The sequence below is a fragment of the Pan paniscus genome, chromosome 10 (assembly GCF_029289425.2).
Source record: "Pan paniscus chromosome 10, NHGRI_mPanPan1-v2.0_pri, whole genome shotgun sequence".
NCBI lineage: Eukaryota > Metazoa > Chordata > Mammalia > Primates > Hominidae > Pan > Pan paniscus.
Genome location: NC_073259.2, coordinates 20,444,944 through 20,461,304, shown reverse-complemented (window position 1 = coordinate 20,461,304; position 16,361 = coordinate 20,444,944).

Below are 16,361 nucleotides of genomic sequence, written 5' to 3'. Positions count from 1 at the left end.
ATTGGAGTCATGGACCTTCTAATTCCATTCCTTCTGTCAAAAACATTTTTACATTCATTCTGGGATCTGTGTCATGTAAATTTTTAACCAGTAGAGCAAATTTTCATTTTATCTCAAGGACAAAGAACAATTTGCTCTCAGCTACAAACTTCCTTCCTTCCATCTGTAACATCATCAGTTCCGTTCTTGGTTCCTCCTCTTCAATCATGTGGGACCCACTCAAAGAACAAAGAAGTCCTTTGACCTTTTGTCCTCCCAACCACTTCCATGTTCATGACATATATTTGTGATATTTTGAGTGAGTTATAATCGCTTCATTCTAACATGTTTTTTGAAAGAACATTTTCCTTAGACTTCTTACTTTTTTCCAACTCCAATTCTCTCAACCTAAAGAAATCCTTTCTGTCCCACTTAGCTGAATCCAAGCACCCCTCTTCATCTACTTTCTGGTCCCTTGTTTTTCACTGGACACTTTTCTACACTCCACTTGGGCACTTTCCAGCTGCTGAGGCACTATATTTTTATCTTTTGTCTCTTACTGCTTTTTTATGTTAACAAGAACATTACGTATACTTACATCACTTCTTTTCCTTCCTTTTAGTACTACAGGACCAGAACTATATGAAGTTCTGAGGACACAATAGCAGTTACAATCTTGTTCATCTACTGAGATAAATGGGCCTGAGCTCTCCTAGCATTTCTTCTTTCCATAATCAATTGTGATTCTTTCCATAATCAATTGTTGTAAAGCTCTCTCTCTCTTTCTCTCTGTCTCTCTCTCTCTCTCTCTCTCACTCTGTGTGTGTGTGTGTCTGTGTGTCTCTGTGTTTATGACTATCAGAGGAAGAGAGACAGCTGGAAATTATTTTCAAGTATTTAAAGGTGATAGAAGTTCTTTTTCTTAGATAACATGCTATCCAGACCAGTAGTTATATATAAAACATATAACTAGTGTAGTATATAAAACATATAACTAGTGTAGTATATAAAACATAAAACAATTTCCCCTTGGTCTTTCATTCAAAGTCCAAAACTTAAAGATCACGCTGAGAAAAGAGGGGTTCGGTGCTATATTAGCTGTAACTTAGTCTTGGGGTCTCTTCCAATGGTTGGCCTTGTTTTCCTTTGGCAAGGAAAAATTTATTGTTATGCTTGGAAAATATTTTGCTGTTAGCAGAAGAATAGTCGATATTTCAAAGAAAGATAAAGGGAGTAGAGAGAACTATGTGACAGGACATTTTTCTTGATTGTTTTCAAAATGGAAGGATGAGGGTTATTCAAGAAAAATAAAGTACAATTTTGACCTCCACAAAGCAGAAGCTCCATCTATTTTACCTTCCCACAGATCCCAGTAAAATATTCTAGACCTGGTGAGTGTGAAGTAAGTATTGTGACCTGTTTTGTCCTGAAAGTCTAATTAACATAATCAAATAAGAACTTCATGTGAAAGTATGCAAGTTGCCTTTGTAATAAATTACTATTTAGAGATTAGATGAGTCTACCTAGTAGAAATGTACACAGTGGCTTTAAACCTTTCAGAGTACTGCCCCTAGTGAACATTTGTTAAAAAGACAGCATGGCCTGAGCACTCTGAAACACAAGCCAATGTCAGGGCCAGAGCCTGTGGGCCAGGCTAGTGGTGATGGTGGTGTTGTTCATGTGTGGCCAAGAACAGGAGAGGCAAGAGATCTACCAAGGAGCCTATAACAGAAGACCAGAGACCTGAACTACAGAAACCAAAACTGGGTGTGGAATAACTATTGAGCAGAAGTTTCTCTGATGCTGTACTAGATTTTTGTGGACTTAGCCAGGCCCAGACCTAAGCTATGGCAAATTCCAATGATGACCCAGGTCCTCTAGTTTGAAAGCCAGGGACTAAGATAAGTGACTGAGAGGCACTGAGCAAGAAGCTGACCTAACATCTGGTGGTAAAAAACCAACCAACCAACCTGACGGTCAGATCCTACCCAGCTGGGTTGGATGGCTACTTAGAAATTTTCTACCTTCCACACATCATCTTATTCTTCTAAGTAGCAATTTCTCATTTCCTTTGAACCTTTATGATTATCCTGCCTACAAATCAAAATTGTTGTGGGAAAAGAGAGGGCCAGAGTGTGGGATCTGTGCCATGTGAGGGCAAAGCTAGGCCTGGTCCAGTAACTGGCAGGCTCAACACCACACTTTGCCACAGCTAGGATGAAGGTCTGCTGAATCACAGCTTACAGGGGATGAGGAGTCTGGGGGGTTTGCCACCTCAGTGAATACTGACATCTTGTTTCAGCATCCAAAGGTAGTCCACCATCCCCCACCTTGAATTCAGAGTATGGGATCAAATTTCCTCAAAAATATGTAAAGATAGAAATGTATTTTAGATGCCATCTCTTTTTGCAGCCCTCTTACTCTTTTTTTGCAGCTGTATTATTATCATTATTAATGTAGATGTTTTTTGAATATCGACTGTGTCTTTCTTTAATCCTAAAAATAACCTTTGATGTAGATTTAATTACCCTGAAACTGCTGCTGAGAGAGCATGAGTAACAATCCTATGATTAGTAAACTAGTACATGGCAGCACTATTAGATGAGTCTACCTAGTAGACTCATTATTATTTAAGTAGATATTGAACTTAGTTTTGTCTGACGCTATAGACCCAAGTCTTTTCCCGATGCTCAATTTGCTTTCTGTTCTTCTTTTTGGCAGTTTTTTTTCAAGACACGCTTAATACTGTCTGCTCTGTAGGAAGATGATTAGCGAAGTTGATGAATTCACCTGACCAATGGTAATACTCCATCTTGTATCAAGTAAAATGGGCATCTGTCAGCATGGCTTTTTAGAGATAGAGTCAGACCTAAGGAAGTCACTGGACTTTTCCAATCAGCTATAAAGTAAGGCTAAAACTATGGCAAAATAGAAGATATAGTAATTCTAGCCAGATGGAACCATACAACTTCTCTTAAAATAAACCAACATTTGTTCAAATGATCAAGCTTTCCCTCCTGCCTTCTCTTATTAACACATTGTACTGGGCTGAAGAGTATCTCCCCAAATTCCTGTTCTCCAGGAACCTCTGAATGTGATCTTTTTTGGCAGTTGGGTCTTTGCAGAGGTAATTAGTTAAGATGAGGTTTTGCTGGATTAAAATGGGCCCTAAATCCAATGACTAGTGTTTTTATAAGAGAAGGGAGAGGGAGAGGCAGACACAGAGACATACAGGAGTTAGAGGGGAGAAAGCCCTGTGATGACAGAGACAAAGATTGGAGTGATGCAGTTACAAGCTAAGAAATGCAAACAATTGCCAAGAGCCACTAGAAGCTGAAATAGGCAAGGAAGTATTCTTCCCCTAGAGCCCTCAGAGGAGCACAGCCCTGCTGACACTTTGACTTTGGACTTCCAGCTTCCTGGACTGTGAGAGAATAAATATATTTCTGTTGTCGAAACCACCCAGTTTTGGGTACTTCGTTATGGCATTTCTAGGAAACTAACACACCCATTATTCCTGGTGCATTTATGTAGTTATCTCCTCAAACACTCTAACAGACATGGAATTTAAGAAAATAAGACAGAAAATAGTGAACTTTCAGTGGCTGCTAAAGGCATAGGAGAAGGCATTTCAAGCGGTTAGAGGACAAAAGTAGTAATCCAGGGACTGAGGGAAAAACAGACAAGGTGAAGAGAAAAGGTCACAAGTACTGAAGAGACCATCCACTTTTGTCTAAGGGCTCAGGTAATAAGCCTCACTGATTTCCTAAAAAGCATTTGGAAAATTAACATACTTGGAGGAGGTTTTAAAAATTAGCTTAATATTTCTCTTAAATTACATGTTAGATATTTTATATAAATAAAACCAATTTTCCTAATAACATTATTTAATGAACTTTGATTCTGATATATTAATACAAAACATACACTTTAGATAAATGAATGAATTTTTAAAAATAAACTTCAAAAAGTGATATTCATATGAAAGCCTTCCTAAAGTCAACAATAAATGTACATTTATATCAGCTCCAGTCAGAAAATTATTTTAAAATGGTATTTGTACAAACAATTCTTTGCTTAAAGTTTCATAAAACTCTTAGTGAATACTTTCAAGGCTTTTTTAAAAAAACAAAGTTTGACTTGAAGTTGATTACTTTCTCAGAACAAGCAAGTAGGAGTCTTACATGAAGTGCTGAAATCACTCCTAGTCCCATTCATTATTAAGGAAAAAACAAAAAAATACTTCACAATTTAATAAACGGAGCCTTGTGCTGGGAGTCAGGAGACTTCAACTGAATTATAGCTGAGGCTGACTTTGATTTACTCTACGACTTTAAGTCAAATAGTTCACCTCTCTCTGTCTCGAATTTCAACTTATTTATAGCATGTAACATTTGCCAAGTTATATAATATTGCTCACCTCAATTTCTTCATCTATTAAATGAAAATAATGATGACATCGTCTTGCAGAGTTACTATGAGGGTTAGATGAGTTAGTATAGCCAACGCATTGAGAGTAACGCCTGGTATAGAGTAGCTAGTATTGGTACTTGCAGTATTACATATCTTCTCTCACCTTCTAAATCTTGTGCCTCTTAAGGGCAGGGATCACATCTTATTTATCTTGGTATCTCTCAAAATACCTAGTAAAGTATCTTGTATACAGTAGCTGCTCAATAAATATTTACAGACCCAAACTTGCACTTAAAGGACAAAGGCTGTATATTATCTAGTTGTTTGGGATAACGGTCATTACATTTTTTAAAAAAACCCAGTGATCTGGGAAAATAAGAGAAAGGATCTTTTTGGGAAAACATCAGTGAGCAAACCATTCCCATGAGAAATTTTCCATCGGGTTGGAAACAACTTTTAAAAATCTTCCATAGTAGAAGCAGAGACTTGGTCTCCCCGGGCGCTAGTCTCTGCCTTCTTAGAACAGCCTGGAATATAACTACTGTTTAGAAGAGCCGAGCCTCTCCTGTGATCCCATTCTCTTCCTTCTTTTTTTGCCTTCCCAGCTCTATACCTCACCCCAACCTCTTTCCCATTCCGCTGGAGCCCTCTTTGTCCCAGGAGAGCTAATAGTAAATTCTTTATTGCTTTAGCTTTACTGCCTTTAGCTCTGGAAACTGTGTGCTTCCAGGCTGTAATTACGTTCCATTTATAAATATTATCTCTAAGAGAATAGCTAATAGCTTTTTTGTAACGCTATCTGTAATTCTGTTGCTGCTAAATTAATGTGTCAGCCAGAATCTTGAAGTAAACAAAGTTTATAAATTGATTCCTGTAGAATGATGTAAGATCTTACTAAACCCTAATACTGCTCAGATGAGAACAGCTCAGTTAATCAGCTAATAAGCCATCAGTGAAATTAAAAATATAATTGAACATTCAGAGCAGTCTCCAAGAACCATGACAAATTAAAAATAAAACCCAACATGCGAATATCAGTTGCTTTGTGAAAAAGTCAGGTTACCCAGCCTCCAGAGGTTCATGTAGTTAGGTTCAAGCTAGCTTTTCCCATAAAACAGTTCAGATAGAAACAGTCTTTAACCTGCACATCAAAGTTTCAGGAAATGAAATGAAGAACATAAAGCATAGTTAGCTCTTTGACATCCACATAGAGTCAGTAGACGAAAATGTTTCTTGAAAAGCGGGGAATGTCCACTCTGATGTCTTAGTTGTAATGACAGTGTCATGATGAGGATAGGATGGTGGCTGGATTCTATCTTCATACAAAGGAGTTCTGACAAAATTATGTGGAATCGCCTTCCCAAAACGAACAAGCACAGTAGCAAATATTAGCAAATATCTGCATAGTTTAACTGAAGAGATTCACTTTTTCTCAAGAGGCAGGTAGTCTTAGGTAATGATAAACTGCACGAGCTCTGAGGACAGAACTTCTTGGGTTTATATTTTTAAAAAAAACTATTTCATTTGGACAATTTGTGCCAGTTTTTTTATTTATAAAATGGATGGAAGTTATAAAGATTAAGCAAGTTAATACAATTAAAGTGACTAAAACAGGATGTAGGACATCATAAGAGATCAATAAAGATTTGCTATTATTATGTTACTACACTTATTATTTAGAATTATTTTATTTAGAATAATTATTAGGATTGTTTTGTTTTGAATTCTTACTTCATTTAGAATTATGAGTCAGCTCTCCTCTAATTTTTGCTACCTTCTTTTATTCTTTTTCCCTTTGGTCAGGGGTTAAAGGGTTCACAAACTTTTTCTTTTTTTTACTTCAACTTTAATTTTAAGTTCAGGGGTACCTGTGCAGGCTGTACAGGTTTGTTACATAGGTGAATGTGTGCCCTGGTGGTTTGCTGCATAGATCAACCCATCACCTAGGTTTTAAGCCCAGAATCCATTAGCTATTATTCCTGATGCTCTTCCTCCTCCCATGCCCCAACAGGCCCCAGTGTGTGTTGTTCCCCCTGATGCATCCATATGTTCTCATCATTCAGCTCCCACTTATAAGTGAGAACATGCTGTGTTTGGTTTTCTGTTCTTGCATGAGTTTCCTGTGGATAATGGCTTCCAAGTCCATCCATGTCCCTGCAAAAGACATGATTTCATTCCTTTTTATGGCTGCACAGTATTCTACGGTGTATATCCACACCATTTTCTTTATCCAGTCTATCACTGATAAGCATTTAGGCTGATTCCGTGTCTTTGCTATTGTGAATAGTGCTGTTCTTGCTAACTTTATATCTAGCTCAGGAATTGCCAAGCTGTGGTCACTGACACTATTGTCTTGAAGAGATATTCTGACAACCTTGTCTCTATGACCCCAGAAAGACAATTCCATTAGTCCTATGTGGGAAATATTTTTTTTTTAAACTGAGGACCAAGCAAACATAAAGATGATTAAAATCTGAAAAGACAGATAATGCATAACATTCTGAAGTGACTTGCTACTACTTCTGAGGAAACTGAGGTCCCTGGGGATTCTTTGTAGTCCCTGGGGCCCCTCTATTCCTGGAGGCACAAGGAACACAGGCAGTGTGCCCCCTCCTCTGAGCCGTGACTTCCCTTTTCATCTGTGGAGATTCCTATTTCTCAAGGCTGGCTTCAAAGTGGATTGCAGTTCTCCCCAGCCTTTTCCTCTTTATGCTATCTCCCCACACTAACTAACAATTTTTCATTCAACAATTTTACTATTAATCACTGTAGAAGAAAAGATTGGTGCTAAAGAATAAAACTGGGAAGTTACAGAGTTCCCAAAGTTGTAGTGGAAATGTGAGATTTTGAAGCCAAATGCTTTTCTCTGATGGAACAAAGACCCCAGCATCCTCCAGTTTCTCTCTGACAGTCTTAAAGGTAAAATTTAACAAATATCATATATTACTAAACCTCCTCCAAATCCATTTCTTTTTGAAGATCTCTCAAAATAGGGATAAGAGTATAATTAAGGTAGATTAATTAGGCACTCAAGTGAGTGTCTTGCATGTCAGAGGAATTCCAAACACATATAATCCCTCAGTTTGAGCTATTAATGTCTCCCACGTTCTTCTACTTCTGTACGTGAAAGTCACTTGATGAAGCCCATTTATTTGAGGACTCAATTCCTACCCTTAGTCAAGCAGGTCTCAAATTGTAGTGTACACAACAACCACCTGGAAGGCTTATGAAAACACAGAGTCCTAGTTCCTAGTGTCAGAGTTTCTGATTCAGTAGGTCTTGGATAGGGCTCAAGAATTTGCATTCTCACCCACCCAGCTTCCAGGTGATTCTGATTCTGCTGGCAGCACACTAAAGAAAACCATTGACTTATGGTCCTTCTGTCCTGGTCCTCCCTTTTGGTCAAATGGTGACAGCCTTTCTGCAAAATGAACCCAGTATGAGACACATGTAAATAAAGAGAGAAGGAGGGACACACAAAGAGAGACCAAAACAAGGTTGTTTGGCTCTGGGATACATTAGGATCTGAAGCCGGCTCTATATTCCATCTTGCAAAGTTACAACTATACATTTTGCTAAGCTAGTGTGAGTTGGGTTTATGCCATTTGCAACAAAATAAGACAGCCAATAAAATCCCAGTAAAATGTAAAATTATAAAAGTATCCACTCAAGAGCATTTCTCTTTGCTCCTATACATCATCAGAGAAGTTATTTCTCTACCTCAGTTTATCACCTTAATCAACAACAAATATCCATTACCAACTTGACAACCACCATTTGCTTGTTTAGAGAGATTTGTTGGTAGTTGAAGCAGACAGAAATTCCTCCAGGTAGTTGTAGGCACAGAAGGCAAAGTTGAGCATGTGTTTGGCAAGCCCAGAATCATGCATCCATTTCCTTAACAAATATTTGTTAAACACCAACGTGCTACTCACTGTGCCAAGTGCTGGAATGAAACAGTGAAAAGCCCCTGTCTAGTTGGAGTGACAGAAATAAGCACTTACAATAGAGTTAGATCAGATATGTGAGGTCATCAAGATGGTACCACCGGCCCTGGAGTGAACAAACAGGGGACGCCAGGGCACCAGGCATGTGCTCTGCAAGCCATCACTCTGAGACAAGTTTTGAGTGATGGTGAGAAAACAGTGGATGTGAGGGGCAGACAGATGTTAGTGTTTAGGGGACAGGCTTTGGGCCTTGAATAGACTTTGATTGGAGGCACGGCTCTACTACCCGTTAGTCTACTTAATTACATTGAACAGTTAACTCCCTAAGCTTCAATTTCTCTTATTTATAAATTAGACTCTTTATGTTAGCTATTTTAGGTAACATTGTGATAAGAATTGCACATTGTTCACAAACATATAAATATTCTATCCATGCTTGCCAAATAAAGTACCCCCAAATTATATAATTTTAGAAATAAAGAAAGCCCTGTCTTCCACTGGAAAGCTACATACAGAGGAAATGTGAAACCTAAAGTTTCAAAGACTGAAGTGACATGAAAATTAAATAAAGGAGGAACTTTTGAATGATCAATAGCCTCAGAGCTGAACCTCTAAAGGACTTCTTTAAGAATCAATACTGATACCATAACATTGATCCAAAAAGATAAGAAATGGCATCCTATCTTTTTATGAAAATGGAAAAGTCATATAAATTTAAAAGAAGCTGTGAGAACCGTGGGAGATTAGACACAGTAAAAGACACAAATCGTATTTGTCCCTCATTAATGTAAAGCCGGGGAATTGCCCTGCAGGTTTCCATGTGAGAATATGTTATGCTTTACGGTGGAAGGAGGGTAAAAAAGTCAAAACAACCAGACTTTACCCCTAGATTTAACTAAGGACTAGCTCGACCACATTCTAGTTGTGGGGCATTCAATTATGAGCTCAAGACTGGTGATCAGTGCTCTTATTATAATACCTACTCTATAAGTGTGTGAAGAATCAAGTGCCTAGCATCCTGCCTTGCGCCTCGGAGGCACTCAATAGACAGGAGTTTAAGTCATTGCTGAGAGGAAGATAAATGAACTTATGACTTCTCTGCAGGTCAAGCAACCCACTATACCGATGGCTTCAACCTTCCCACTGCATCATTTCTTCATGTTTTGCAGATCATGAGAAAATGCTGTCGTTAGCAAGGTCAGATTGGCTTCTGAACCTTAGGTCAACAACTCTGCCACAGAAAGCCTGCTATGGGCATAATCGTGAAATTACAGAGAATTTCTGCAATCTCAGATGGCACTTTCTGTCCTCCTTCTGGTCCCACCCCAGGTGTTCTTAATGAACAATCAGCTGTCGGAAAGCTGCCCTAATTCTGCCCCACAGGAAAGAACAACTTCTTAAAGTGTGGTTCTCAAACTCCATGTGTCAGCATCCCCTCAGACGCCACAGGGACAAGCAAGTGGGCTGTCGAGATTGGAACCTCCTGAAAACTGCTCAAAATATTCCACATGAAAAAACAAAGAAGCATTTTACCTGTGCGGGGATAGGATTGCAGACCCACAGGAAGTTTTTCTCCACTCTATTATCACAGAAAGGGATGCTCTGAGAATTCATGAACGATTGGGGTTTCTGTTTTGCATTTTTAAAAAGAGGGAGTTTGAAAGTAAGAGAACATTAATCCGATGGAAATGTGTTAAAAATTGATAAGTAAGACTGGAGCATTTGTATTTTGTGTAAATCTCTATTTGTTTTATGTGTTTAAATACCCACCAACAGAAAAACATTTTTAAATTAAAAGAAATCCCACTATCATTTTAAATTAAATTAAAAGAAGTCCTGCAAGTTTGTGAATTGTTAAGAGCTTTGAAATATAGAATTTGCAGAAACATACATAGCTGTAGGATAAAGAACATGATCCATCAGAGTCCAGGTCAGGAAACTAGAAAGCATACTAATTATTATAACAGATGGAATGTATTATAAATTAATTATAATCAGTTATAAGGAATTGGCTAAGCTAAATAGAGAAGGTAGAATACAGGGAAGAAATTGAGGTTCCGTCCCGGGTGTTCCTAATGAGCAATCAGCTGTCTGAAAGCTGCCCTAATCAGAGAAGATGCCTGGCAGAGCCATTGTCAGACCCGGACCAGATCTCTGAGGAGAGGGCACTGCCTGGCTGCTATGGGTAACTTTGCAGAAAAAGTGTAGAAAGAAGATGGAGACTAGAACCAGACCAATTGCTGCTGCCAAGAGAGGGCCGTTGTTGCTGGCGGATGCCGCTGCCAGGAATAGGGACTTCTCCTTCCCTCCCTCCCTTTCTAGCCTTCCAGCAAGCATCCAGTGCCTCCCCCTCAGAGAAGCCTCACAGGCAGCCAAAACTCTATTTCCTATCATCCCAGCCCCAGTGCCATAAAGCTGAGTAAGGAAAGGTGGGTTTGAAGTAGAGAGACAATAGTTTCATAAACCAGCACACTGTCTTCTTAGGAAACCCTTCAAGTAAACTGAAGTAGATTTAAAAAAAAAAATCACAGCAGATGCTTCAGCTGGTAACTGCAGTTTGCAAACAAAGAACCGCATTGCTGTAACCCGAGTGGGGAAGCCTCTGCTTATGCCATAGTGATATTTGCAACTATCCATCCACACAAATAATTTTCTCATGTATTTACTCACCCGGGAAGTATTTACTGAGTTCCTTCTATTTCTAGGCATTTCCTAGGAAGTGGAGTGGGTATAACAGTGAACAACACAGGCAAATTCCCTGTCCTTGTGGAGGTGATGTTGTAACAGGATAGACAGACAACAAGCATGCTAAAAATAGCCGGTGGTGCTAAGTGTAAAAAGACTGAAGATATGTGGGAACAAAGGGGTATCCAATCCACTTCCTTTTCCTAATGCAACAAACACATAACATTTTAATAAAAACAACAGATTATGCTAGCTCACATGGGCTAATATTTTACATTAACTTTCTTTCATAAGCCATCATTTCATTTGTCGGTGGTTCATACTAACCAGCCTGGCTCACATCATATCTCTTAAAACAATAAGACCCAGAACCCTAAGATTCACCACTTCTGGTGAGAGCCGAAGTACATATACATGAGCTCCAGCCCTGCACACTGAGGTGGATGAGCTTCAGGACATTCTCTTTAAGACTGTTCTTGTGTCCCAGACATAGCATGCAGGGGTCTGAAATAATCCTCAAAGAGCTTTAATGATGAACTTTGCAGGAGAAGATATTTGGGAGAAGTAGAAAACCAGAGGACATGTTTCAGAGACTGGTCCTTCTTTTCAACCTTCAGGGGAAAATCACCTACTTGTATCTTAGCGTATAGTTGGTTGCCTGAATGAAATAATTTCAAATGATGGTTATTCTAATTCTGTCATATTTTTTACTTTAGGCAAAATAAATATTACAAATGTCTTGACTCCAATTTGTTTTGCTTCTTCAAGGCACCATAACTACTGAAATATTGAGGATATAAATCAAACCTGTTGTGTACATATTTCTTGTGGTGACCTATGTTAGAAAAATAACTGAGGCTGTAGCATGCATTTACTAATCCTTCATTTAAATGCCATGCAGCAGCTGCAGATTATGTATACTGAAATGATGATCGTGCTGTGGATAGAAGCTTTAATTATTGGGGACGGGGATTTTTTAAAACCACACTTCTCAGTATGTTCCTTCTTGTACCTAACATTAAAACATTTTTCACTCCTTTTCTGAAAATCTAATAATACTGGCCACTGTATGTAAACGACCTCTAAAGTGACGCATGCTTTCCCAAGTGTGGCACAATCTCTGGTTTCACATAGCTGGCTTCACTCAGTTCCACCACCTACTTGCCTTTGGAGGCATTTGAGTTTTGCAAACTCTGTACTTAGTGAATAGCTCAGAAGAGATATTAAATATATTTAATAATTAATAAGGCATGGGCAATAAATGGGTGAGGTCCTAGAAGTCTGATGCAGTGTTATGCATTAGCCCATTAACTTCTAATTGTGAGAAGAGGCTAAGTTGAAGGGATATGGGGGATGCCTAGGGGGATCATGACAGGAGTTATTAACCCGTCATTGAAATATCAATATCTGAACTACCTATATGGCCGTATCAACTGAATATCAGATCTAGGTATGTATTCATTAGGTGAAGAAGTCGTGAAACTCCTTCGTGAGTTTAAAATATGAAAGATAATTTTGACATAAGGAAATATATTGAAAAAATCTGAGAGGTGAAGTGAAGAAAGAAGGGATGGTGCCTTCAGATACACAGAACTAGAGGTAGAGGAAAGAGTATGTGTGCATGTGTGTGTGTGTGTGTGTGTGTGTGTACCAAAGCCTAAGGAAAGCCTGAAGAGATAACAAATAATATTGTTTCTGAAGGCCTGAGCTTTGAACTTTGAGCTGCTTAAGATGCTACATGTACAAAACAGCTGATTTCTCCTTTCAAATGGGTAAGAAAAGCGATGATTCCCTCAACCTGGTTCATAGTCCTGAAGTAGTAATAGGAGAACTAGGACAACAGGTACCTCTATCAGATCCCTTATCCCACTTATCTGTCTCTTTCCACTGGACTAAGAGTTTCTTTCATCTTTGTTTCCCAAAACCTAAGACAGTGCCTGGCAGATAATGTGCCTTCTCTGGCTCCCTTCCAACCTCAGAATGATTCAGGCTTTCTTTGTGCCAGTTTATCTGGCTCAACTGGAAGGTCTTTAAGGGAATGGGCCATGTTTTCATTACTTAACATTGTGCATAGTGCCTGACTCAGAGTAAGGCTTAACATATTTGTTGAATAAACAAGTGAATGAATATCAATCAATGAACTACCTTGGCAAACACTTGTGAGAAAAATCTGTAAGACTAAGAATTTATTTGCTCAAAGTATGCTGCCAATTTATGAAATAATAGGGCAGACATTAGTGATTGGCTACCCAAAAGTCATTCCTGATCCCTTCGTTCTTGTGGTCTTCTTGTACAGCACTTAATAAGTGCATATTACATTCCAGAGCAAATGGAGGTCCTCAGTTAGCCCTTGATTTATTGATTGGAAGGAGCAGAAACTATCTCCAACTTCCTTTGTAAATTCCTACTCTAAAAAGTAGATGTACAATAATTTCCATTACATGAAACCAACGTCATAAAGAACATGAAGGAAAGAGCATTTCGTGAGAATCAGAAAACCATATGAGCACTAATGAAATAGAACAATTTAACATCAAAAGAAAGCTGTCAAGTTGTTCAAGATGCTGGATTGGGTGCAGACGTTTATGTCCTGTGCTTCCCAGAACACAATGCAATAGTTCAGAAACACACACATAAAGTCAAGAAAACAGCAGGGATGGGGGCAAGAGTAACCAGTAGAGGAGAGATTTCAATAAATCACTGCAAGACAGAAAACAGATGGGAGTACGTTGATAGACCACAGCAAAGAAGTTACAGTCTGGAATATTCCATGAGGGGGCTGAGTGGGGACTGGAATGCCATGATCTGCCAACTAGAATATTCTAGAGGGGCTCTGGGCTCAGGAGGGAGGAACTGGTCTGGAGCCTGGAAACAGGAGGATTTATTGAATATATAAACAGAGAAGAGGTATGCCAGTTAAATTCCTCTCTCTCCACCTCCCTCACTGCTTACAATTGTAAGCCATCTGGGGAATTAAGCCTTCAAATGGGATGTTGGCCTACTCCAAAGTGAAGTCACCTCATTCTGACTTTTGGGGGAACCCCATCTGACAGCCACCTCCACATTTTCTCATTTTAAAGCTAAACTTGCCATTCCACAAACTCCCCCCTTGTAAACAAAGCTCCCTACCAGAATTTCTGCTTGGTGGAACAGCCTATCTGGACATCAGTACTGGACACCAGTATATCAGAGGAGATGCCTATACCAGATCCCCATCCTTCATTCTTAAATAGGAAGAGACAAACCCGAAGACGATTAGACATGTGAGAAAAACCAGCAGCATTAAGAAGAAAAGAAGATAAAAAGAAACAATGACTGGAGGAGAAAAAAAGAGAACTCAAGCACTGAGAAATATTTTACATTCATAAACTTTCTGGGTGCTAAGAAAATGGGGCAAACAGAGAACTGTAAAGAGACTAAAAACAGGACACAAAAATATCAATGGAATGATAGGAAAACACAGTCATAAAAATATCCCCAAATATGAGCAAAATGATAAGGAGAAATAGAACATGAGAGAAAACACAAGAGAACTAGAGAAACCATCACTTGACTTAGAATCTCAGACAGAAAAAAACAGAAAAAATTGGAGGAGAGGATATTATTAAAGAAACAGCAGGGGAAAAAAATCCCTAAACTGAGAAAAACAGAAATTTTCACCAGAAAAGAGACCACTTATTGCTGAGTAGGATGAATTTAAAAAACTATAAATTTTAGAGTGCCAGTGATAAAAGATGATTATAAACAATTCCAGAAAGAAAAACACAAATACGATCCAGAAAAGAGCGTGTCTAGGATGACATAGCTATTTGTACAAGCTTGGAAAAAAACAATCCAGAGTGGGCCAGTGAGACAGAGGCTCTAATAGGGATGTCTCCCCAAGAACAGTTGGGGGATTTGGTGCAATAGACCAAATAATCGTAAAAGTTGGAAAACTTGAAAATATGATAAAGGCATATTATTCTTTTGGTAAAAAATTTTTAAAAGAATCAAAAAAATCATGAAGGAATAAAACAATAAATTTGACAAGACTTTACATAATTGATGAAGTGTAAGCAAAAATATTTCATTTGATCTTGGTACTGAAAAGATGTTCCACTGAGTAGACCGAAAGTGCAGATATTGAATGAATAGAGAAGGGTCCTGCTTTATTTAAAAAAAAAAAAAAGAATGCATACATCATAACAATGTAACTGCTATTGATTAGTTTTGCTTTTATTATAGAATCTAACTATAGGAAAACCATGGGAGGTTTATGTATGGCTAGCGTACAGAATGTTAGTACCAATAACCTGGAGAAGGTGGAAGAAAAGTGATTGACAGAATGGGGAGTATAGAGGTTTAGAATGAGGAAAGTTAGAAAGAAGGGTTAGGGGTAAAGGCACTCATCCTAAATAAGCAAAGATTCAGGATAATGGCAGAAGAAAATATCAGCTAAAATTATAACCCATAGGAGATCTAAAAGTAAAAATAAATAAGTATCAAATTTAGGAAATGAGAATATATAGGGAAAGTAGCCAGGGAATAAGTTAATATCTCACCTTTTATATTAAGATATAAATATTGCTTAAATAAAGGCATAAGCCTATTATTTAAATTTATAGTGGTAACTATGAGAGGGTTAAAAATAGAAACAGAGTTGCCCTCAGGAGGTGGAGAGAATAGTAAAGGTATAACGGAGACTTTTGCTATTTATAAGCTCTTCTTTAGTTTTATTAAGAAAGTATTTTTACACTGCCTTGGAAACACTAATTTTGTAATAAAACAATTACTAAGAACCATCCCTCATCCCATTTCTGAGTCTCATCCTATTCTCACTCCAAATCTTACGTCTGTCCAATCTATGTCTTACCCCTTCTTACTCCATTACTGAGCTCAAAAGGAAAGCATAGCTGATGTATCAACAATGGCCCATCAAATTGACCAACTCATTTTATTTCATGGGTGACCAGTCATTTTATCCTCTCAGCCTCAAGTGTTTTCTTTTATAAAATCAGGGCATATGGTGAATAATATAAAGTCTTTTCTAGTTTTAACATTTTTAAAGAATATACGTGCCCCTCTTGGGGAGAATGTAAATTATCACAACCATGTGGAAAACAATATGGCGGTTTCACAAAAAGTTACAAAGAGAACACCATATGATTCAGCAATTCCACTTCTGGGTATATATCAAAGGATATGAAATCAGTATGTCAAAGAAGTATCTGCACTCCCATGCTCATTGCAGCATTATTCACAATAGCCAAGATATAGAATCAACCTAAGCAACCATCAATGGATGAATGGGTGAAGAAAATATGCTATATATACATAATGGAATACTATGCAGCCTTA